Source organism: Filicampus tigris, chromosome 7 (genome assembly GCF_054856515.1).
Source record: "Filicampus tigris isolate MCC_2025a chromosome 7, RoL_Ftig_1.0, whole genome shotgun sequence".
NCBI classification, from domain to species: domain Eukaryota; kingdom Metazoa; phylum Chordata; class Actinopteri; order Syngnathiformes; family Syngnathidae; genus Filicampus; species Filicampus tigris.
The window spans coordinates 18,330,207-18,355,862 of record NC_141223.1 but is presented as its reverse complement, the minus strand read 5'-3'; the positions used below and the strand labels follow the sequence as shown (position 1 = coordinate 18,355,862).

The 25,656-nt window shown below is 40.2% G+C and overlaps 7 non-coding genes across 7 annotated transcripts; 6 read left to right on the top strand and 1 right to left on the bottom strand.

Annotated features, from left to right (window-relative positions):
- The first annotated feature begins 1,422 nt into the window (after positions 1-1,422).
- Positions 1,423-1,494, top strand: trnag-ucc (transfer RNA glycine (anticodon UCC)). Its single transcript has one exon. It is a non-coding gene; the product is annotated as a tRNA-Gly (tRNA).
- A 630-nt stretch (positions 1,495-2,124) lies between these two features.
- Positions 2,125-2,196, top strand: trnag-ucc (transfer RNA glycine (anticodon UCC)). Its single transcript has one exon. It is a non-coding gene; the product is annotated as a tRNA-Gly (tRNA).
- A 257-nt stretch (positions 2,197-2,453) lies between these two features.
- On the top strand, positions 2,454-2,525 carry trnag-ucc (transfer RNA glycine (anticodon UCC)). Its single transcript has one exon. It is a non-coding gene; the product is annotated as a tRNA-Gly (tRNA).
- A 505-nt stretch (positions 2,526-3,030) lies between these two features.
- On the top strand, positions 3,031-3,102 carry trnag-ucc (transfer RNA glycine (anticodon UCC)). Its single transcript has one exon. It is a non-coding gene; the product is annotated as a tRNA-Gly (tRNA).
- Positions 3,103-3,437: 335 nt separating this feature from the next.
- trnag-ucc (transfer RNA glycine (anticodon UCC)) lies at positions 3,438-3,509 on the top strand. Its single transcript has one exon. It is a non-coding gene; the product is annotated as a tRNA-Gly (tRNA).
- Positions 3,510-3,851: 342 nt separating this feature from the next.
- On the top strand, positions 3,852-3,923 carry trnag-ucc (transfer RNA glycine (anticodon UCC)). Its single transcript has one exon. It is a non-coding gene; the product is annotated as a tRNA-Gly (tRNA).
- A 15,550-nt stretch (positions 3,924-19,473) lies between these two features.
- trnar-ucu (transfer RNA arginine (anticodon UCU)) lies at positions 19,474-19,566 on the bottom strand. The gene is made up of 2 exons: positions 19,530-19,566; positions 19,474-19,509 (listed from the first exon to the last, which is right to left on the bottom strand). It is a non-coding gene; the product is annotated as a tRNA-Arg (tRNA).
- Between the last annotated feature and the right edge of the window lie 6,090 nt (positions 19,567-25,656).

Here is a 25,656-nt window from a genome sequence, read left to right as displayed (position 1 = left end):
ATTGCTAATTATCTGGACCTCAACACGCTAGCCACTGTGCCCCATCTTAACATTTTCAGGTTTGACATAGCACCAGTCATCTTAAACTCTGCCCTTAGACTGGCTCGAATACCTCCAGAGTTGTCTTCACAAAACAGAGCTTGCTAGCATAGTGATCTGAAAAGAAGAGTGATATACTAGTTGCGGTATGTCTGGCTCCATGTTGCAATGGATAGCGTGTTGGCCTTCTATCCAAGTGACAGTTAAAGTATCTCAAAGGTTGTGGTTTTGAGTCCCATCAGTCTTCTTTTAGTGATGTGGACTTTATCTTTGCAAATGATATGTACACGTAGCCTACGGTTAGCACAATGAGCCCACATTTAGCACATTTCCCTCATAAATATATCTTACTGATCGAAATGAATTAGTTGATTCTCAGTATAATGCAGGGCTTTTCACTCCTGTTCCTCGAGGGCCGCTGTCCTGCCTGTTTTTGCATCTTCCTGCTGCAACACACCTGATACAAATGATCAGCTAATCAGCAAGTTCTGCAAAAGCTGGATAATGATCCTGGTCATTTGAATCAGGTGTGTTGCCGCAATGACAGATTGAAAACAGGCAGGACAGCAGCGCTCAAGGAACAGGATTGAATACCTCTGGTCTAATGGTTGAGATTTCCAAAACACGTCAGCATGATTTCATTGTGTCAGTTATCACATGCAAAACAGTCTGTTCAATTGTCAAAATTAGTTCAGAACATAATAACACGATGCCCTGCGACTGGCTGGCGAGCAGCTCGGGGTTTCGCCCATTGTCAGCTGGGATAGGCTCCAGCACCTCCCTGCAACCCTGTACAGGATAAGCGGTTTGGGAGATGACATGACATGACATAATAACTAGAACATTAACAGCATAGATTAATTCCTTGGACATTTTGATAAATGTTCATGGAATGGAGCTACAGTATATCACCGTACTCTCCTTTCCTCAAGGAGATTAAGGATTTTTTTCTTGGAGATGGAGAACATTGGGCTCAGGACCAGAGGTCCCTGCGTCATACAGTGGATGCTGCATGCGAGAACATCACAGGGGATCAGTGTAGTTTGAACTCAGGCTTTGGATTGGCTCAAATCCCACCGGAGTTCTCTGCATTAAATATTATGTACTGTACATTTATTCATACAACAATTTAAAATAAAGGGTCATGATGGTCTTTGTAGTACATGAGTCACTGTGGGGCAATGGGTAGTGCATTTGACTTCTAGAAAATAATGAAAGAATTCCAAGGCTCTGGGTTGGACTCCCACCGGGTTAAATTTATTTTCAAGCATTTTGACAAAATGTACATAAATAACTTTTGCTCAATTGCACTGGCTTCTGTACACTTAAATTTTACCTGACTTCTGACTTACTTCAACCCTTGATCACTAGTTTGCTTCCATAGCATTGGTGGTATAGTGGTTAGCATAGCTGCCTTCCAAGCAGTTGACCTGGGTTCGATTCCCAGCCATTGCATTGTTTTAAATTGGCAAAATTTTCACCAGTCACTTTATCTGAATGTTACTTGCATGCATATTGGCCATTTAAAACGAAGAGTGATGAGATTGTCATCGTACATCAGTTTTTGTGGGTCGATGGATTGTTCATTGGACTTGCACCGGTTTCTATAAACTTGAAATTACCCTTTTGCCTTGCCCTGACTTCTGACTCACTTAAACCCAGCTTACCAACAATTTATGTCCAGCTTTGGTCGTATAGTGGTTAATATATCTACCTTCCAAGCAGTTGATCTAGGTTTGATTCCCAGCCAATGCATTTCTTTAAACTCAGGCTTTGGATTGGCTCAAATCCCACCACAGTTCTATGCATTTAACATCATGTACAAATGAACGATCTAAAATGAAGAGTCATATGGTCTTTGTCGTACACGAGTCTCTCTGGGGCAATGGGTAGGGCATTGGACTTCTACCAAACAACGAAAGAATTCCAAAATGATGGGTTTGACTCCCACCAGGTTCAACCTATTTTAAAGCATTTCGACAAAACGTACATGAATAACATTTGCTCAATTGCACTGGTTTCTGCATACGGATTTTACCTGACTTCTGACTTACTTCAACCCTTGATCACTAAGGCACTTGAGCAGTGCTGGTGGTATAGTGGTTAGCATAGCTGCCTTCCAAGCAGCTGGCCTGGGTTCGATTCCCAGCCAGCGCATTGCTTTAAACTCAAGTTTTAGATTGACTGAAATTCCACCAGACTTGTTTTAGCTGAATGTCACTTCAACTTACTTGCATGCACTTGCATTCTAAAATGAAGTGATGAGATCGTCATATACATCAGTGTCTGTGGGCCGATGCATACTTCATTTGACTTATAGATGAGGATGAATGAATTCCAACATTCTGACACCTGAACAATTTTTGCCTGACTTCTGACTTACTTCAACCCTTGATCACTAAGGCACTTGAGCAGTGCTGGTGGTATAGTGGTTAGCATAGCTGCCTTCCAAGCAGTTGACCTGGGTTCAATTCCCAGCCAGTGCATTGCTTTAAACTCAATTTTCAGATTGACTGAAATTCCACCAGACTTCTCTTAGCTGAATGTTACTTCAACTTACCTGCATGCACTTGCATTCTGAAATGAAGTGATGAGATCGTCATATACATCAGTTTTGGTAGGCTGATGCATAGTTGATTTGACTTCTAGATGAAAATGAATGAATTCCAAGGTTCTGTGTTTGACTCCCACCAGAGTCATTTTGTTTTTCAAGCATTTTTTGCCAAATGTACATGAGTAACATTTGGTCAAATGCACTGGTTTCTGTAAACTTGAAATGAACCATTTGCCTTACCCTGACTTCTGACTCACTTAAACCCAGCTTACCAACAATTTATGTCAGTGTCTACATCAGTGTCTGTAGGCCGATGCATACTTCATTTGACTTATAGATGAGGATGAATGAATTCCAACATTCTGTGTTTGACACCTGAACAATTTTTACCTGACTTCTGACTTACTTCAACCCTTGATCAGTAAGTTACTCCAGCAGTGCTGGTGGTATAGTGGTTAGCATAGCTGCCTTCCAAGCAGTTGACCTGGGTTCAATTCCCAGCCAGCGCATTGCTTTAAACTCAATTCTTAGATTGACTGAAATTCCACCAGGCTTCTTTTAGCTGAATGTTACTTGCATGCACTTGCGTTCTAAAATGAAATGATGAGATCGTCATATACATCAGTTTCTGTGGGCCGATGGATAGTTCATTGGACATCTAGATCAGAATGAATGAATTCCAAGGTTCTCTGTTTGACTCCCACCAGGGTCAACTTGATTCCAAGCATTTTTTGCCAAATGTACATAAGTAACATTTGATCATTGCACTGGTTTCTGTACACCTGAACCAATTTTACCTGACTTCTGACTTACATCAACCTTTGATCACCCAGATACTCCAGCAGCGTTGGTGGTATAGTGGATAGCATAGCTGCCTTCCAAGCAGTTGACCCGGGTTCGATTCCCGGCCAGCGCATTGCTATAAACTCAAGCTTTAGATTGGCTCAAATTCCACCACAGTTGTTTTAGCTGAATAATACTTGCATGCATATTGGCCATCTAAAATGAAGAGTAGTGAGATCGCCATAGTTTATCAGTTTCTGTGGGCCGATGGATAGTTCATTGGACTTCTAGATCAGAATGAATGAATTCCAAGGTTCTCTGTTTGACTCCCACCAGAGTCATTTAGTTTTTCAAGCATTTTTTGCCAAATGTACATGAGTAACATTTGATCAATTGCACTGGTTTCTGTACACCTGAACCAATTTTGCCTGACTTCTGACTTACTTCAACCCTTGATCAGTAAGTTACTTCAGCAGTGCTGGTGGTATAGTGGTTAGCATAGCTGCCTTCCAAGCAGTTGACTTGGGTTCGATTCCCAGCCAGCGCATTGCTTTAAACTCAAGCTTTGGATTGCCTCAAATTCCACCAGAGTTGTTTTGGATGAATGTTACTTGCATGCATATTGGCCATCTAATATGAAGAATGTGAGATCGCCATAGTTTATCAGTTTCTGTGGGCCGATGGATTGTTCATTGGACTCCTAGATGAGAATATATTCCCAGGTCCTCGGTTTGACTCCCACCAGAGTCAATTTATTTTTAAGCATTTTTGCCAAATGTACATGAGTAACATTTTATGAAAAGCACTGGTTTCTGGAAATTTGAAATGGACCGTTGCTTTAACCTGACTTCTGAATCACTTCAACCCTGTTTACCAATAATTTATGCCCCGCGTTGGTGGTATAGTGGTTAACATAGATGTCTTCCAAGCAGTAGAACTGGGTTTGATTCTCGGCCAGCGTGTTTCTTTAAACCAGGCTTTGGGTTGGCTCAAATCCTACCGGAGTTCTCTGCATTAAACATTGTGTACATATTAACGATCTAAAATGAAGACTCATATGGTCGTTGTAGTACTTCAGTGTATGTGGGCAATGGGTAGTGCATTCGACTTCTAGAAAACATTGAAGAAATTCCAAGATACCTGGTCTAACTCCCACCAGGTTCTACTTATTTGAAAGCATTTTGACAAAATGTACATGAATAACATTTTCTCAATTACACTGGTTTCTGTACACTTGAACCAATTAGTACTTGTCTCTGTGCATCTGGAGTATATTTGCCTTTTTCGCATGTAGGGCATGTAGCTGAAAGATATTAAGTGCTGTCTGACAGATGATACACGATCATGTTGTCCAGCCTCAGTGTGTGTGTGTGAGTGGTGGTGAGTGTGTGGGAGTTAAATGGCCTAATCAGTACAGTCAGCTCACCTTGATTTTCCAACAATATTTTAGTAACAAAAGGTGAAACCTACGAGCTGCTACCTTGTCACTTTTACTTGGATTGACTGTGTGCAAACCTACCCCCAGCAATTGTTCAACTTTTCTGTCTTAATCCACAACCTGCCCCAAAAAATGGTGAATAAATGCCCCATGAAGCAGTGTTCCCCAACCGCCGGGCCTCAGGCTACTTTGGACCGGGCCACGGCTAGCCGCACGGATGAAAGAAAGAAAAAAAAGAACAGTACTTTCGGTTTATTTAATGTCCGAGGCCGAAAAATATTTTATTTTGAAAAGTGACCTGATTCTCTCCGTTACATCCATCTGTGACGGACTCTTAACGCATGTCAAGTTGTCTCCGTCGCGTAAAGCTAACATTAAATGTAGAAGCTAGCAAATGAGTAAAATAAACAGACGTATTTGGAAAGTTTCTTTGCAATGGTTAAAAGGCCCAGTGAGAATTCAACACAATTGCCTATGCCCAAGAAGAAAAACAAAGGAATATTTCACAGACAATACCAGAATATCTACTTGAAATATGGATTTACAGGGATTCCCACGCATGAAGGAAGCCCGCTCTGCACAACAATATGTGCAGTCAATGCAGACTTCAAAACGGATTTATCAACAGATGTAAGTGCCTTGAGAGTGTCATACTTGGTGGCTAACGGCTTCGCTAAGGCTAAAAAGTAAATTCAACATTGATGCGGAAAAAAAACCCAAAAAACAGTGGACTGTCGTTGCGTGAAAAAGTCCAGGCATGAGTATATCTTTCAGTCACTGGAGGCCATATTTTTGCAACTTAAACATGTAGTTACAGTATGTGCAGGCATAAGAAAGATCATGGTTTCAGTGCATTTAGCGGACCCACTCCCAGCATTCGAGAGTCGAGGGAACTGCTTTAATTTTCGTCATTTTAAAACTACAATTTATACCAGCGTAATTGCTGATTTTTGTAATCATTAAAGTCCGGCAGGATGGTCAACAACATTCTTCTCTGTGGTGAGTCAAATTTAGAGGACATTTAGTTTCACTTTACAGGGACATTTAAGTCCTTTTCACTTTCCTTATTAGCCTTTTAGCCAGTACTGATGGTCACCTAAAAATATAGTGTTCTGTTATGAGTTGTCCATCAGATACAAATGTAAATATCTGGTAATAAAACCTGAACTGTTGATGTCTTGTCTCATTTTCGTCATTTAAAACCCAAATGTTTTCAGTCTGCAGAAAAATAAAGCTTTACATAAAGCTGCTCCAATAGTTTTTGTAGGAGATCTGCTGGATGTCCAAGTTAATGTCTCCTCCACTTTCAATCAAGAGAATTTTCCTCAGAAGGCTTCCTAGAAGATTGTCCCTTTCATTACCACTGACTGTGTGTAAACGTATAAATGTCTTCCCACCAATAGCTCAACTTCTCCACCCTAATCCACAAACCAAAAAATCATGGCTAAATGCCCTGTAAAACATTTAGTAGCCATTTTATGTCAAGATAATGGGCTAAACCAGCATTTGTGGTTCATGCATTGGCAGTCATTGGTTGGCCTAATTAGTTGTCAGTATTTCGTGAAACTATATCTCCAACTCAATTATTATAGTCCACCCTTCTCCAGATTTTAAGACTTCATCCTTCAGCCAATTTGGCTACATTCCTAGTATCGCTGGTTTGTCTACATAGGTTCAAATAGAAACTACTGAATCTCGTTTGGACAAAAAATAAATAAATAAAGTCCATGAAGTCATGTATTTGTATTGGATTCAGCAAAGTTGAAAGATTTAGCAGTTCTCTATAACCAAAACTGACCTCATCATTGTCAAAGGTAGCTATTACCTGCGGCGTTACTGACTTGTAGATTTTTTTTTTCATCGAGAAAATGGCATAATAAGTCAGCTGTAACCTCTTTCCACTGTAATTCTCCACAAGGTTATTGAATTCCTTCACCCGCCCCCATGAACCCATATCTTTACGTAACTTCGGAGAACTGTTTCGGAGATGACGGTGCCTTGACACGGCGATTGAGCAGCGTGGTAATCAGTTTGGCCGATTAAGAGTTGCTGAGCTATCCCTGCATCTCCTCCTCAGATAATTGCCAGCATGATAACTGCAGCACTGCTTGCTGAGTGGGATTACGGAGCGACATTAACTATGCAAGTCAGATCCCTTGGGTGGGAAGGGATCCAACACATAGACTATGCTCCACTTTGTGCATGGTTTTAAGAGATTAACAATTGCTCAAGCCCTTGTAATGCGATGCAATATGTCTGGGGCTGTTATTAAGAGACACCTACACCAAAGCTTATCTGGTAAATTTCTTATTCTTGACTCATATTAAAAAATAAATAAATAAAAAGGCAATTTTGTAACAGTCTCAAGGCGAAGTATTTTAAGTAGAGGAACCTGCTGTTATGTGTTGTCAGGATTTAAAAGCAGCGCTAAACAGACTGAGGTAAGCGGAGCAGGACAACAGGGAAAGAAAGGCGATTGCTAGTGGAGCAATTGAGCAACACTACCATGGCCTTTACTGTAAACTGAAGGCAGAAGTAGCAATAGACTGTGGACAGAGGAGCATGCAGAGCAATTTAGTGACCTGACCATAGAAGGGACAAAGCAGTGCTCGACACATTGAGGAAAGGACCCAGGACACAGAGGCAGGAAGTTGCAAGCAAAGCAACTGAACGATCTCACCATAGCCATTCAACTGACGCGAAAAACAGCCCTAGATAGGCAGAAGATTTGTAAGTGAAGCAGCTAAGTGTTTTAACCTGAGCAATTCAGTTGGTGCTGAAAGCAGCATGAGGTACACTGACTAAAGCAGATAAGAAAAGCATAACATGGTGCCAAAAAAATCTAACTATTGCACAATTGACACTTTTACTTGATTGAAATACCTTTCAACCATGAATCTAATAGGCTGAGTACGATGATTAGCCCGTTAGCTAGCAACTCCTCAGTCTAGCTAGCGAGTTCCTCAATTTGTGTAAACTGTCTTTTCCAAAGATGGTTGGTAGTTATTATTGGCAAAACTCAAACACATCGCGTTTACTGTCGTTTATCTGAGGAAAAAAAACAGAAAGACTGTCTGGCATGCTACATTATGGTGCAGCTACCAGGATTATGTTGTAATAAGCTTATGCAAACTCCCCCCACAGTGCAGTCTCATTATGGGGAGTACCAATCAAGTCAGCTGGGCCTATTTCAACATCACTCCCTGGCCCCCAAACCCCCCCCGCTCCAGACAACATCTGTCCAATTATTTTCTATGTCCTATCAGTCGAAGCTTCCGTTTCTTTTTTTCACAAACATCTTAGTATATGATAGATATCTTGGTTTAACGTGGTTTAACACATTTAACACATTTTCTCATTCATTATATTATATGATCATATGACTGGCAACCCCACCTACTGCCCGAATGCAGCTGGGATAGGCAGCACGCCCACGACCCTTGTGGGGATAAGCGGATTGGATAATGGATGGATGGGTGGATTATAATTACTAATTAGAGAAAAAATCATGTGAAACTTTACAAGTCATTTTATGGCGAAGTAAAACTTATGGAATAATTGTTTGCCAACGTGACTTAACTGTTCAGTGCTAATATCTTATCTTAACTTCGTTAGAGTTCCCATTTTGTGAGTATTTTAACAACAAAACAAATTAACTACATGTCAAACCTTTCAAATAATTCTATGACAAGATAGAAGATCAGACTGACGGGCGCCTGTTTTGCTAACGATTGACAAATGACGGGACACCTTTTAAAATAGACGGACTGACGGATAACGGAAGTGGGTTTTCATCTGTCAATGTAATTGTCGGTCCGTCACTGAGGGACCGTTAGTCTGTCACGTATTACAGCCATTTTTCTGACGTTTTTTGAGGGGACTGACTGACGGACCAACGGACTTCTGACGGACTGATGATTACAATTCACTTCGTCACAAAAATGATGGACTGACAAATGATGGACAGGTACCCTGGCTGCTGATGGATGACGAATGACGGACCAGCAAAATTTAATAAAATGCCCACCTCTGGAAGTTAAGATACCTGTATGTCTAGGTGTAGCTGTCCAGTGCTAATTAGCAACACAGTTATCTTAACTTTGTTAGATTTTTCATTTTGTGATTGCTATTTCAACAAAACAAATTATGACTACATGTCAAACCTTTAAAATAATTCTATAACCAGGTAGAAGTTAAGCCACTTGTTCTTCTAGGCTTGGATGTCCAACACTAAATATCTATGTCAACAAGCAAACTAACATAAGATGGAGGAAACGTTATTGGTAGAGATGGGCATTGTCTGTCTATCACTAAGTTCCCGTCTGTATTTCCGACCCATGTGGTCCCAGTCGCCTCGTTGGCGACAGCCAATCAGCGTCGAGAACATAATTTTCACGTCACACACAGGCGCCGCACAAGCAGACACGGCGCCAAATAAAGAAACAATAACAAATAAAAACAACAGGCACACACACACCGGTGATCGGTGAAATCAAAACAATATGGGGCACATATCATTGCGTCTGAGGGACCGAAAGGTCTACAACACTATTTTATTTTCAATTTTTTCCTTTATTTGGCAGCGTGTCAGAAGTGCGGACCCTGCGTGTGATGTTGTACTGGTAAGTCCGTTTTCGATGCCATTTGGCTGACTCGGACCAACAACCTGAGATGCAGAACTCACAGAAGGACTGAAGGAATAACAAATGCCCACCTCTGGTTATTGGCATTATGATTTCTTTAGAACTTTTGACACTGTAACATAAAACAGAGCAATGCAGGCAGAGCTTCTGATCCGTCACTGTTGCGTTATCAAGCTTGCTTTATTTCATCAGTTGTAAGCTTAAAATAGAACATGACCTGATGTGCGTTGTAAATGTTTATTGTGGAAGAACAGGTCATCTGACAATGAAGGTCAGTGATTTCTATTTATAAATGTGTTGCCTGTTATAAAGAGTTTTATGATTGAGGAAACTGCTCACAATTTATTTCCATAGTTATGCTGTTGACTGATATCAGCGGTGACTTGAAGGTGTTTCCAAAACACTTTACCTAGCTTTTACTGCGCCATCCATGTCACATGTTTTACTTTTATCTCATACTAACGCAGCGGAGGCTTGTGACATTTCCATTCCTGAAGCTCTTTTAGATGACGTTATCTCTTCATTATCTCCAGCTTTGACGTATGGTCACAACTCTTGTCTATTGAGGTCAGAGTTAATACATAACTTGACTTATGTCACAATCGGGCCTTGTCGTTTTGAAGGTCCAGGTGAACATTAACCACATGCTATGCGCTTATCGATAAGGAGAGTTTGCAAAGCTCAGGTTGTCCCAGACTGTACACTAATTGGTTTCGGTGTTTTGAGCCAAATTGTATGCAGGGCCATGAAAAATAAACTGATTAATTACTACATCACAATTTTTCATATCTGAATGTAAATTGTAATTTTTAAATGTAAATGTGATTCAAAATGTAAAGTGTGGCAATGTTTGGCCATGGCTCTGATTCAGGGGTTGGCAATTCGAATCTCATGCCTCGACTCCAGTCAGACTCAAGTTGCCAATATTGGGACATGTGATTTCTTGGCTAAAACTTTGGAAAGACTTGACTTGGCTTTGACTAGAAATTTTAAAAGAATAGTTGGATAAGTTTGATATTGTTCCCATTATTTAGCGAATACATTTGTATATTTTTGGGGGGGGGAAAGTTGCTTATTTTCAAGAAGTCCTGTGTGAATACAGGTTGAGAAAAAAGGTTGCTTTTTTTTCCAAGATAAAAAGTCACGTATTTATTTGAGGAAACATTGCATACTTATAGAATTAAGTTTAAAGAAAAAAAAGGCGTATGTTTGTAAGATAAAAAGACAGATGTTTTTTTGTTCGAATTTTACAACAATAAAGTTTTAAGAAAAAGGTCACATATTTTGATGAAAATTGTTTTCCAGAAAAATGTCGTATTCTGTATTTTCAAGATTAAAGCATTAATTTAATGAAAAAAAAGTAATGTAAAAAAGTATACGTGGACGGCTGGTTAGCACACCCGCCTCACCGTGCAGAGGTCGTGGGTTCGATCCCAGCTCCGGCCTCCCTGTGTGGAGTTTGCATGTTCTTCCCGTGCCTGCGTGGGTTTTCTCCGGGTACTCCGGTTTCCTCCCACATTCCACAAACATGCTTGGTAGGTTGATTGGACACTCTAAATTGCCCCTAGGTGTGATTGTGAGTGCGGATGTTTGTTTCTGTGTGCCCTGCGATTGGCTGGCAACCAATTCAGGGTGTCCCCCGCCTACTGCCTGAAGACAGCCGGGATAGGCTCCAGCACGCCCCGCGACCCTTGTGAGGACAAGCGGTATAGATAATGAATGAATGAATGAATTCCCTTGCAAAAAATGTTGTCTGCTTTCCTCAGATAGTGTGAAGTATGTTGTGTCATTTGGCTCCCTTGAAATCCAATTTTCTCAATCTGGGAAATATTTGCTTTGCATGACTTTAACTTTATTTCTTCCTTTGCTCTTTCTTTCTTCCTTTCTTTTTCTTTATCAGTTCATTTTGTTCCCTCGCTCTGTGTGATTGCTGGCAGCCTGCGGTGCTTTCATCTTTCATACAGTGCAGATAAGCCTGACAAAGGAGGCCATCTGAATGTGTGTTTGTACACTGGCACACACACCCTCACGCACGCACACACACCTCCAAATACTCCACGTTGTCCCCTCTTTGGAGATGCCGGATAACGTGAGGTCCTTGGTGAAGCGGCGTTGCCAACCAACATCTGCGTTACTTCAGAGAGTAAATAGATGACGGCAGAATCAGCGGAAGGGTTTAAAGATCGAAATGTACACAGACATGTGCACCGATGGGCCAAAGTACTCCTTGTCGGCAGTATTTGCACACACAGCAATTTAATAAAATTAACTCAATTAGTCTAATACGACACACAAATCTAAGCTTCTCACAAATCTTCTATTGATCTTGACTCAAATAAAGTTTGGTTAGAATAGAGTCTAATTTTTTTCAAAGCTGTTTGCAAGCTAGGTCCTACTATAGTGGACCTTTTATTAATATTTGTAAAGAGGTGACAAAGTACTTCTGCGTGGCCGTAAGTCACTACCAATGACTTGAAGTGAAGATGATGATGACGTTGTGTTTGGGATTTCACTGCAAGATATACCGCAAAACATTTGCATTGATTTTGATTTCCTTAAAAATAATAAATTAAAATAAAAAACCCTGCACACCCCTGTTCAAAGTGTTTTTGTTTGCGTGTTTACATAGAAATCCTGCTAGAAAATCTGAACTATATTTTTTTATATAGTTTATTATATATATTTTTTTTTTAGAAAAATCATGTCACTCAAAATTGGAATATTAATGGGCTGTCACTTATATAGCGCTTTTCTACCTTGGCTACTCAAAGCGCTTTACACTGTACCTCATCTACTTACTGACGACATAGCATCAGGAGCAACTGGGGGTTCAGTATCTTGCTCAAGGATACTTTGACATGGTCACCATGGCCGGGGATTGAGCCCACAACCTCCAGGTTGGGAAATGACTACTATACCACTGAGCCATGCCACCCCATGATTATAAACATAAAGAGGTATTATGTTTTCCTGCATATCATTCCAAACCGCGCTGTGTTGATGCAGAAGATATAGACTTTAGGAAATCCTACTAAAGTTCTTTTACACCCTGAACAAATAAAAGTTGCAAAAGACGTGAGAATTGTTTTTTTTAAATAATTATTTTGGGGGATTTTGACATACATTTCCATGTCCAAAATTAATTTGACATTTGCAGTTAATTATGGGTATTTCCATTCAATTGTATTACTATTATTTTATTTATTTATTTATTTAATGACCAATAATGCAATTCAATCATGCCACTTTTTTAAAATCAAGTTTGTCTGATTCAACATGATTATTTGGACTATTTTAGGATTCATGCTTTGTTACTTCCCACCACTAACTGATAGAGATGATTTTTAAAATATGATTTGCTACTAAATTGCCTGTTTTCACATCTTTGACCCTTTAACTCACGATGACGCATTCAAGACTCAAGCTGATAAATGTTAATGAGCGGTCGCGGTCTGAAGTATTCAATTCCATCATGACTTGTTTGATTCCGACTGTTTGCTCTGAATAAGTGGATCAGCGTGAGTTGTTGGCCACCGACCAGAACACATGTTGAGTGGATTCACAGTGATGGGAAACAGAGGTGCTCGTGTCCAGACTTTCTCAGTGTGTGTTTGTCAAGAGTGCACAGACAAACACGAGACATCTGGCGACATCTTGTGCGTGTGTGTGTGTGTGTGTGTGTGTGGGTGTGTGTGTGGGTGCGTGGGTGTGTGTGTGCGTGTGTGTGCAGGGTGGGTGTATGTGTGTAGGTGCGTGCGTGTGCTTGTGTGCGTTCAGAGACGCTTATGTAAGCTCGACCTGGTCGGTCTCCTTCCCTTGCATCACGCCATGCTCTGCACAAAGTTCTTTATCACTAAAGTGAGATAACACCTGCTTCAGGATTGTCCAAACTCTTTCATCTGAAGGATGCAAACAGAAAAATGTCCATTTTTCTCTATGTAAGGACCACTTTGGCATTGTTCACCATTCATTTAACACTCAAAAACAAATCCATGTAGATTATGATCTGCCAGGCTGGTACATATATACATACTGTATATACACACACACACGTATATATATATATATATATATATATATATATATATATATATATATATATATATATATATATATATATATATATATATATATATATATGTATATATATATGTATTTATTTATTTATACTGTATATACACACACACATATACATGTACAGTATATATATACATATATACTATATATATATACACACACACATATATAAATATATATATATATATATATATATACTGTATATGTTACACACACACACATATACATCTACTGTACAGTATATATGTACATATATATGTATATATACTGTATATACACACACTGTATATATATATATATATACATGTATATATATATATATATATATATATATATATATATATATGTGTATAGGTGTACCGGTATATGTGTGTATATATACAGACACACACATTGTAAATTGTACATGTACTATATGACTACTCAACATCTCTAGACATATTACCACTCCACACTGAGGGTTATTGACTGTTCTAGTTCATTTGCCACAGAACGTTCTGTAACTTGTGTTTCTTCACTCTTGGCAGTGTTCTCTTCTCCCCTTTTTGTGTGGCGCACACCCACGCTAAAATCCTTTTCTCCTCGCTCTCCCCTGCTGCGCTTTCTTCCCCGTCTGAATAAGTGAATTCACTTTCTCAATGCGAGCCCACCAAAACAATGACTTATTCTTCAGGCCCTGAGCCAGAAGAATGACATCTTGCTTCTTGTCTTTCTGCTTATGTTATACCGCCAATTCTCTTTATCTTGCAAGATCGAATTCATTGACCCCCATTTTTTATCGTACTTGTCTTTTAACGGGTTACAGTTGAGCGGGAGCCTATTCCTGTTGACTTCTGATGGGAGGCTGGGAACACTCTGGATTAGTTACCAGCCAAATGTAGAGCACATACAGTATAGACAAACAAACTTTCACACTCACATTCTCACTCACTATGTACAGTACTATTCCGATGCTTAGAACCGTGTGGGCTAACTCATTTTTCTATTTTGCAGGAGTTTAGTGTAATAGTTGTCAAAGTCTAAACATGTCAAATTAAAAAAAAACTTTTGCAAAAAAAAATTACAAATACTGAGTTGGCTTACTCTAGTTCCAGTGTTGTGGGTAACGCGCTACAAAAGTAACGTGGTACAGTAATATACTGTATTAGATTTAGGTAGCATCGAAGCAATTTTGTGACAATAACACACATTTTTGCACATATTATATTCAGTTTATTAGCTTAGAGTGTACATTTAGACTCCCTGTCAATCATTTCGTTTGCTTTTTACACCAGAGATATTAGTGTCAATGGCTTTGAAGTTATTGTTTGTGACCCCCATCACTGTCATGGTTTCATAAAATTAAAATGCAAAACATACTCGAAATGCAAGCAGGACAAAAAACTTAAGCAAAAGCAGAAAATAAATTGCAAAGAAGTAAGAGTCATTCTGCTTTTTAGATATGGTTTTAATTAATTTAGTGGGTTCCTTACAATGGAAGTTCTGGTATCAGGAACCCGGAACCCATAGCGAAGCCTGCAGTGGCGCAATCTCAAGCAGTTCCCGCTCGACACTACGAAAAAACTTTGACCGCTCCGCCATGATCGGATCAAACGGAAATTCCCTCACTCGGGAAAAAAACGTTTGCATTAAATTTTCGACTACTATATATATTACATTAACGATCGATTCCTTACAACGGAAGTTCCGGTGCTGTATCCGGAACCCATAGCGAAGCCCGCAATAGCGCAAACTGAAGCAGTTCCCGCTCGATACTACGGAAAGACCTTTACCGCTCCGTCATCATCGGATCCAAAACGGCGATATGTAAGTTACTTCTTCGGCATGCATTTTACTGAAATTGCGAAAGTTTAAAAAAAAAAATTAACGCAAGACGTTTTCAGCTTTTATTGCATTTCGCAATAAATATAATTATTCATTCATTCATTATCCATACCGCTTCTCCTTACAAGGGTCGTGGGCGTACTGTAGCCTATCCCAGCTGTCTTTGGGCAGTAGGCGGGGGACACCCAGAACTGGTTGCCAGCCAATCGCAGGGCACACAGAGACAAACAAACAACCACACTCACAATCACACCTAGGGCAATTTAGAGTGTCCAATCAACTTACCATGCATGTTTTTGGAATGTGGGAGGAAACCGGAGTACCCGGAGAAAACCCACGCAGGCACGGGGAGAACATGCAAACTCCACACAGGGAGGCCGGAGCCGGGATCGAACCCACGACCTCTGAACTGTGAGGCGGACTAGCTATAAATATAATTATTACAAAATAATTCATTTTTACGTGACCCGTCAGGTTTGGATAGACTTTTACAGTCTAGAGATGTCCCAGAAAAGGACATACTTCACAAGCAAATGGATAAAGTTTGTACTCAATGTTAACAGTTAGTTAACAAAACAAAATTGCTCTGCACCTTTTTCCTCGTAAGTGAAATGGGTGTCCATCAGGGATGGATGGACGGACCGTTCTGTCCCTGGGATGGAATGCCTATCTCTGCGTATGAGATTTTTAGTCACATTTAGAAGAGACCTGATTGCATGTGTGGTTTATTTTCTCTACTTTGCCATGACACAAATCCCAAATCATAATTGTGTCACTTTTGCGTTGTAAATCAGGCCTAATGGAACTGGTTGCTTCAATGTAAAGGCACATTTCCCAATAGTCTCCTGTGGTGTTGCCTCTCTCAACTCGACGGGCCTTTTGCACTCTACCATCCATCTTCCACAGACAGTTGCACTTGCACACACACTAACAACCGAGTCCGCTGGAGCCACAGGTCTTTTATTGCTAACTGAGCTCACACTGGGGTTGTGTTTGTCCACTCAGGCCGAAAAAGCTGAGCTGCCCTCAATGCGTGATTGCAGACTAATCCCACAGTAAGACAACAACACCGACTACAATCTCCCTTTGAGCATGTGCTGCGGCGCACAGCAGGTAAGAGGCCTAAACGGGGTCTCCTTCGCTGCCCCCACAACCTTCCTCTATTAATCAAAGGATATAAGTGCTTCCATTTTTAGTGTTTAATTGCGGAAGCCATTACTGTGATGAGCAGCAACACAGTGGCCCTAACTAGAGCTAAACTACCCACAGTGACCTCATCACCTCAGCCACCCCCCACCCTCCACCCAAGCAAGCTTTGAAACCTGAGAAAGCTATCCTGACCTTTGGCATTCTGCCTCCCACCTCTCATGGTAAGAAGAACCCCACCCCCTCCTTTTTTCTTCCCCCATTTCGGACAGGATGTGACCTATGAGGAGTGCTCTGTAGGAGGGCCTTGACCCCAGACGCTGTCCAGACTACGTGTCTGGACCCACCTAGGCCTGCCAGGCTGACATCAAGCCTTGATAACAAGATGTATGAGGACTCAGTTCAAAACAGTCACATACAGTATTCTCTATCAAAAAGAGTGGTGGGAGGTTCACACAACATCATTGCTTTGGACGTGCCCACCCTTTGCCACCTATAAAATGCTTCCCAATGGCATTTTCGAATCTTCGGCTACTTCATGCACTCAGTTGGCATGCGCTGTGTTCAACCTCTCGTTCTGGTTTGAGTTTACACCAGTGGTGTTACCGGGATGCCAGGTGTGGGTGGGCATTAGTCTTGCCTGAGGGTGGGCAAAAAAGTGCTACAATGCTCAAGTAGGTTAAAATCCAGCGTAGGGCTACTGCACCTTAAAACGTGTTTTGTTTTCTCCTTCATTGAGATAACTGTTGTTGTGATTTGGGCTAAACAAATAAAAGTTGATTTTGATTTTTTTATATCCCATTCATGAGAACGACATCCAGTTTTCTTTGGGAGGGCAGAGCCTCTCCATGGGTGGGCACTGCCCACCCTGTCCCCCCTCTGGTAATGCCCCTGGTTTACATCTTCCAGACATTGTCTTTCCTTTGGATCTCCATTTTTGTGACCTAGAAAATGTGTCTTTGTGAGCATTTTGGAATCATCATTGATTCCAGTTCCTGAGTTCGCATGTATTATTCCCCTCTCCGTCAATTGCGTTTACAGACAATGTCTTTTATCCGGACATGTCAAAAAACAGCTTCCCACTAGCATTTTAAAATCATCAGCTATCCCAGTCACTCAGTCGTAATGCATTACCCCTCTCCCAGTGACTTGGGTTCCTGTTTAAGTCCCGCCTTCCTGCTCGTCTTGATTTAGAGCACTATTCATTTGGAAGATGTGGCGTTTTCTCTATTCATTCCTGCATTTACTTCAAACTGACCAAAAAAATGAGCTATCCCAATTTTCTGCTAAGTGTCTCAACAATGTGTCTTTGTAGTTTGTCCGCTTATTATACAATATGAGAAGCTCACAGTATGATACAGAGCAGTTGTGAAATTTCCTTTCACTTGTTTTCATCCCATAGCATTTGCTTTGACATTCTGAATGTGTCCAATCACTCCCACTTTACAAGAAAATGTCTTTCATTTGCCATTATCACCAATATACTCGGGAGTTCCAAAAATGTTCTTTGGTGCTTTTGATGACAGTCCTTTTCAGCTTTCTTTTCTTCTTTCTTTTGTGGGTCTACCTGACATCCGCCAACAGAACATCATTAAAGCTGAGTCGTTAAAAACGCGAAAAAAAAAAGAACACCAGGTGGGTGGGACACGGGAACGAGGTCATGACGTCTGCTGTGAGTCAGCTCCAAAGCTGCTTTTCACCTCTGCCAGAACAAGAACAAAGAGCTGCTCCACAAACTTTTAATACCTAATTAAACCATACAATTTGTGTTTTGTCATGAACAACAACAAAACACAAACAGCATTACGATGTTCACGGCCTAAAATGTTCTCATTAAATAAGTGTTAGAGTTAAACAGGTTTGAACAATGGAACACTTAATTACTTTCTGTCATTGCAAAATTATAGCCATTCTTGTTGAAATGGAAGTATTAATCCTTCCATGAGTGGTTATTAATGGACACATGCTGGTCACTGTGATTATCTTGTTGCCACAACAACAGGACACAGCAAAATAATAGATATTTGATGAAAAGAAAGCTGACATGTTACTACGTACTATGCACTGCACTTACTGCCCGAAACTTTGTAAGTGTGCACTGCTGGAGCCCATAATGTTGTGTAACTACATTTCTATTTGCACAGTATAATCACAATAAATGGAAAAGATGGTACCAAGAAAACTTTTTAGTATGTGGTCTTCTAGTCAGAGATGGGCATTCCGTCCCGGGGACGGAACGTTCTGGACGGATGCTCATTTTGTGAATGGACGGACGGAGGATGAGAAGTCTTTTAAAAAGGACGGACTATGCAAGGACAGAGTTGAGTTATCGTCCGTTCCCTCTATAACCGGGTCAAGTACTGGCTGATGTGTTGTGTTGTGTTGTTTTATTTTAAAAAGAAAGACCACTGTTCTCTTCTGCGATACCATGGAGCCGCCAAGTTTTCACAGCACTGTGCAGTGCTCTTTTCCAAGTGCGTTCCCTCACCGCAGTATTGTTCTCACAGGCATAGTCTGCCCTCTAGTGGACGCCCATTTCACTGATGAGGAAAAAGGTGCAGAGCAATTTTGCTTTGTTAACTAACTGTTAACATTGAGTACAAACCTTATCCATTTTGATGTGAAGTAGACTCTCTAATCTATCCAAACCTGACAGGTCATGTCAAAATCTATCCAAGTAAAAAATGCAGCACATACAGTGAATCACGTGTGGGTTCGTCAACTAAATGCTGCACCCTGCTAAGTGTCATGTGAAGAGGTCTTCAATCTTTCAACAAAACTGTGCTTTTCCAACTCTGTTGTTGTACCACCTTGCTTAGAAGTGTATAGCAAACCTTCATTATGACTGTGGTTCAAGGAATTCAACTTTTTATTACCTGAGTGCATCGGTTGTTTAGCCAATTGCTTTACCTTTTCTTGTTCTTTTCATAATTATTATATTACATTTTGCTGAACACTTTAGTATAAGATGACTCTGGTGGGACTCGAACCCACAACCTTTGAATCACTTCAACTGTCTCTTCTCTAGAAGTCCAACGCGCTATCCATTGCGCCACAGAGCCACGTTTCCACTTGACTGACTCGGGTATCATAATACAGTTGCATTAGGATGACAGGATGGCAAACGAGTATTTCTCATACAGCATTTCAAGTTTATGTTACAAATCTCACTGCATAACTGTTAGCAAGTTACTTTTGAATGACTTTGTTACCTTGGGGTGGCCTTAGAGTGTTGGTTACACTAGGCAAGTATTTCAACAAAATTATGCTTTTGTGAACTCTGTTACAATCTTAATTGGAAAAGAAGCATAATAAATTGGTGAAATAAAATTGGTCAACACATTTTTACTATTATCAGAAATGGAAAAAAAAAACTTTTCTAGATTAATATTTTGTGTTGATACAGAATCTACCTTTGTTTTTCCTCAACAGCTGTTTTCCATAATAATAATAAAATTAACAATAACATGTCATATAGTATTATATTTGGTATTATTTATCAAATAAGAGTCAGGTCCAGAAACAGGTGGAGTTATATTCTGAAATGTCACAAATTACTATAAATTACAACGCATGATAAAAATCCGTGTTGTGCAAGCTTTCATTGGTCAAACTTAAAAAAAAACAAAAATAAGAAATTGTCGCAAAAACCTGATGTGCGGGAAAAAAATGACGTTTTTAAAATCAGCATCAAAAATACATTTAGAAACACATAAATCTATCTTTGATTAAAATTTGCTGTTGGCCAGTGTAATTGTTAAGTTGCATTTTGTGGAAAACTTCACTGTAACTTCTCTATGGTGACGCTATAATTTTAAGGTTTCCTTATAGTGTTGTAACATAGATGACTTGCTCAATTCAGTGACTAATTATTATTTAACTATTTAAGATTCACTCGCAGACCCCTGCAAAAAAGTCAGTGCCAACCAAGCACCAACAATTTCAAACGCAGGTGAGAACATGCAAACTCCAAACAGAATGAACCTGGACATTTATTCACTGTGACGCAGACATGCTCACCACGTGACAATTTGACTGGAACACTCTGGCCTTTGTCTTGCGTTGTACTTCTTCCAAGTGAGGTTGTGATTTTGTCCTTCCAGAGGCAAAACAGCACATTGACAATAGAAATATGATCTCAGTATGAGCTCCTGCAGCCCCTCAAGGAACATTCCAAATCAAACCAGGGTCAGCTGCTTAGAAGGTAGCTATGCTAACCACTATACCACCAACAACAAAATAGACCCAAATGTAACTAAGAGCTGGAGTTATACAACAGTGAATTCAAGTGTCAAATCCATAGAGGTTACTGTATAGCGTTGCTTTTACAGTGGTTAGTATAGCTGCTTTCCAAACAATTGCTATGTGTTCAATTCCTGGCCAATGTATTGCCTTAATGACTGTTGTCAGTCCATTCTCATCACTGTACTTGAAATAGGAGTATGTGCTGGTGTTTGTGACGATAAGTGATGATTCAAGATGTTGGTACAGTATATTCACCCTGTCCTTGTGTGGGGTTACGTCAAGTACTCTTACACCCTCAAAAATGTTCTCCTGAACAGCTACATGTGCTACGGCAACCAGTCCAGGGTATACCCTGGTTATCACCGGACTCTGGTCTTCATCAGAGCCTCTTCTGGACTCAGAACTAGCATGTTTAGCACTACAGTGTAGGTGGTTAATATAGCTGTCTTTCAAGCAGTTGGCCCGGGTTCGTTTCCCAGCCAATGCAGTCCTTTTGTGGGTCCGCAGTAACTCATCTGTTTGAAGTTGGTCTTTGGAAACACAGGGTTTGCTGCTGTGAGAAGTGCTAGTCTGCTTTCTGATCATTTTACTCTTCCCTGTAGAATCATATGACTGTAATTATGTAACCCTCAATTAACAGAAGAAAACATTGTTTTCTTTTGCTTTTCGGTCCAATTGTTTGATGTCAGTGTGAGATTTATGGAGAGACAAAGTGAGAACCTCACTTAGAAGAATGCAATGCAATGCAAATCCGGTTGGAAGAGCCACTTTTTGGCAACTTGAGTGGGAACCGAACCCACAAACTTTTAATCACTTCATCTGTTAATTATCTAGAAGTACTGGCCGAAACCCAACACACAGAACGGAAGAACGTGACAGTACTGTTACTCAGTGGTGGTTAAAAGTACAAGCAATAATTGCAACCAAGATATAATTCCCCCAGATTTTAATGGACCCATACAACTTTAAATTAAATTACCATGAAAGGTAAATTATGTTAACAATTGGTCTGTTTCTTCAACCAATCAGATTTCACATTCATCCTCACAGGGCTAGAGCTATGGCCTTCGATGACTTTGATGATTTTTGTCCGTCAGTTGATTGGCTGGTCAGAGCAAAACACTTTGATAAGCAAAACAACTCCGTACCCATTAATACATTTCACAATAGTGCCCATGTATTTTATTCCAATTTTTTGAAGTCATGTTATTATTGAATATTGACTTTGAACTGCTACACATTATGTATGTGGCACACTTGTACTAAATTGATGCTTTCTATAACTTTGATCTGATTGGGTTGGTTTTGAGAGGTTTATTTCATAGGGGGTACCCAAAAAAAGGCCCTAGTATCGTATGCATTGCCCGCCATTGGTCTAAACCAGGGGTGCCCAAGTCTGGTCCTCAAGAGCCCCTATCCAGCCTGTTTTAGATGTTTCCCTCTTCCAACACACCTCATTCAAATGATCGGCTCATCAGCAAGCTCTGAGAACCCTGATAACAACCCTGATCATTTGAATCAGATGTGTTGGAAAAGGGAGACATTCAAAACATTCTGGATAGGGGGAGGAGAGGACCGGACTTGGGCACCCCTAGTCAATTTTTTTCGCATGTGGTGAGTTTCATGGCAGCAGCAAAAATCCAAGGAGGATCGGTGTTTATTGCTTTTAACATTTTTGTGGATGATTTTACGAGGACAAAGTGAGGCTTTATCCTCGCAAAGTAGGCGAAGAGTGAGAGAAACGAAATACCCTCCTGGCCGCAGCTTCCTAATTGGCCTCATTACTGCGTAACTTCCTGGTCAATGCACGCCCGTTTGACCTTGGCCTTTGAAATATAGAAGCACTGCGTTTCGGGGTTGGCGCTTGAGAAACAAACCATCTCTCTGTGTGAGCGAGTGTGTTTTTTGTGTGTGCGTAAATGAGCGTTGTGCGGCGGGCCCGTTGGTGCGATTGTGTGTCGACATGCTGGCGTTTGAGGGAGTTAGCGGTGATCCCTCTGACGTCAATCTGCTACACTTGTATTGGATCTATGTCAGAGTTCGATGAGGGGCTGAAGACTGGATTAGACAAGCAGCAGTAGTGCCTATCAATCACTTTTACAGATAAACACAGGCCTGTCCATCTATTGTAACACTCCAGACATGAGTGTTGGCGTGAGTATTCCACCGCATGACTCCTCTCTCCTCTGTGCACCAATCAGATATCAGCACATGGTTACACTCAGCTGCTGTGACAGTGTTTACATGCTATTTGCCAGAGTGCAGAAAAGACCCTCTGGCTAGTTCATCTCCCTGTCAACAACTGTGACTGCGTCACTCCATTGTAGACATCGTGTTTGAAATACATCAAATCATAGAATGTAGTTCAGGGCCGAACAATTAATCACATTCAAATTGATATTGATATCAAATATACTGCATATATATTGTATGTATATTTATAATATTTACTTACTTATTTGTATAATGTCTAGATGAGTTCAGTGCTTAAAAGGGAAGTCAACGCAAACATTTTTTTTTCTCAAGAATATGTTCTATGCAAGCCCACTAGTTGAAACAAGGCATTCTGATAAATATTGCATTTGTGGAATAAGAGTTAATCTACTCATCTCCGGGGGCGGCCATTTTGTCACTTCTGTCGGCTGAAAATGACATCACAGTGTCTCAGGGCTCAGGTAACGACCAATCACGGCTGACCTGTTGAAGAAATATTTAAATACTGGAATATTTGTAGTCTTGTAGGCTCCTTTCACTGGTGTTGACTGGAATGGAGGTTGGCCCAATTTTTGTGTTGGCTGGTTATATTTTTAGTTACTTTACAAAGTAAAATGTAGTTGAACCTATCCGTTACAATTAAATATCTTTTAAAAAAGTTGTTTTTTTTAAATATAGCTGAATCTACCCTTCACAATCAAATTTAAAAAGTTACATTTTCTTTGATTACTAATTTAATTTTATTATTATTAGCAAATAAATGCTGAATGTTCGAGCTTTTACCCACGACCACATGATAACTGCTGTGCTAATGAGTTTGAGCTACTTTAGCTCTATAATAAAAAAGAAAACTGATAATAATGTTTTTTCTTGATAATATAATCCTTGTTCCGTTGGTTTAACTGACATACTCCATTCGGCTGAAAACATTGAGGAAGAAAATGAAAACTAGAAGACATGACTTACCTAAGGTCAGAGCAATTATCTTGATGTCAGTTCTGCTGAGTCGAGTATCTCTTTTATTTAGTCTTCCTCTAGATAGCTGAAAATGCTTTAATAACATTTAGTAGCATGTATGTTGAGAGACACAACTTCAGAGCATAATTACTACCAATGAAAGTACGTATGTATGTGTTAAAACAAAATGTTTTACGTTGACAAGGAAGACAGCAACAAAATCATACCAAACAAATCTGATCTGTTATAGTAAATATGTAATCTTATGTAAATTCTTGTTCGGTCACTTTTCAGTCACTTTTACAACAGCTTCAGTTACATTTTGTCGCAGGACAACTATAATTTTATAAGTGCATGTTTCTGTATTTTTTTTTGTGGCTTAGTAAATGTCAGAAGGGGGACAGAAATGGACCCAGCTATAGATACACTAATCTCCATGCTGAACATAGATAGCTTCATCCATATGAGATTACGCGTGCAAAATACACCATCTGCATGACTGAATGTCACTTGATAGTCTACTTTCTATTATCTGGAATAGATGCTGTCATATTTGATTGAAAGTGGAATGCTGTTGCTAGCATGGTCTTGCTCTCTGCTGGCTGAGTTGAAGTTAACTGAGGCTGCTGTGAGTGAAAAAAGTGACGTGTTGAAGAAGTGTTGTCATCGCAGTGTCAGTCTGACTCTTAAGGGTCTGCACAGACAACAGTGCACCCCTCCCCCCTTTTTTTTAAACACCCAACTCTTTTGTAACATGATGGAATTCAACTCCGACTATGGATTTGAGACATGCTGCTTTACATCAGTTTGGTTTATTTTTTCATATACATTACCAATATTTTTACATGCGAACAATACTGGCACATTTGTCATTGCTGTAAAGTGGCAGGGGAGATATTTTTTTCAGGGTATAAAGGGGTTGAGGGGGCATGGCTCAGTGGTAGAGTGGTCATCTCCCAACCCGAAGGTTGTGGGTTTGATCCCCAGACATTGTGACCATGTTGAAGTGTCCTTGAGCAAGATACTGAACCCCAAGTTGCTCTGATGCTGAGTCATGAGTAAGTAAAATGAGGTACAGTGTGAAGCGCTTTGAGTACCAAAGGTCGAAAAGTGCTACAAGTGACAGGCCATGTATAGTAAATATACCGTAGTTAGCTAGCTAACTGATGAAATTTGGTGCCTTTACCTGGAGTCAAAGTGTTTTTCTTTCTAGTATTTCCTATGGGAAAAAATTGGTTTGTTGTAAAAATATTACATTTATGTTGCAGTTTTTAAATGTATGTTGATTTGATTTGGTTCGTGCAATTGGACACAGTGTGTCTGTGTGAGGCGTCGTCTTGAAGCTTACAATGCAGACAAATGAGGCGGCCAGTGTGCAAGTCTGGGCATGGAAAAGGCGTTTTTTTTATTGTAAATTTGCCCACACTTATGTATGACTCTGTCCTTCCATCAGTTACATAACTACCCCGCACCCCACCCCTCCAACATAAGTGTTGGAGTTACCCCACACACACACTATCCCACCCACCCCCTCCAGTCAAATAAAGCACTGTATGACAGAATTTGCCCTTCATGCAATAGCACAACAGGCACCTCATTTAGAGCAAATGTGACAATTTTATAGTCTTGTTGCAATTGACAGGCCACTGCCAGAAATTTGATATGTTGTTCTTTTGCTAAGTTTAAGTTTGCTTTAGTAAGTAAAAATCTTTTTTATATGGTCTCTAGATCGGAGA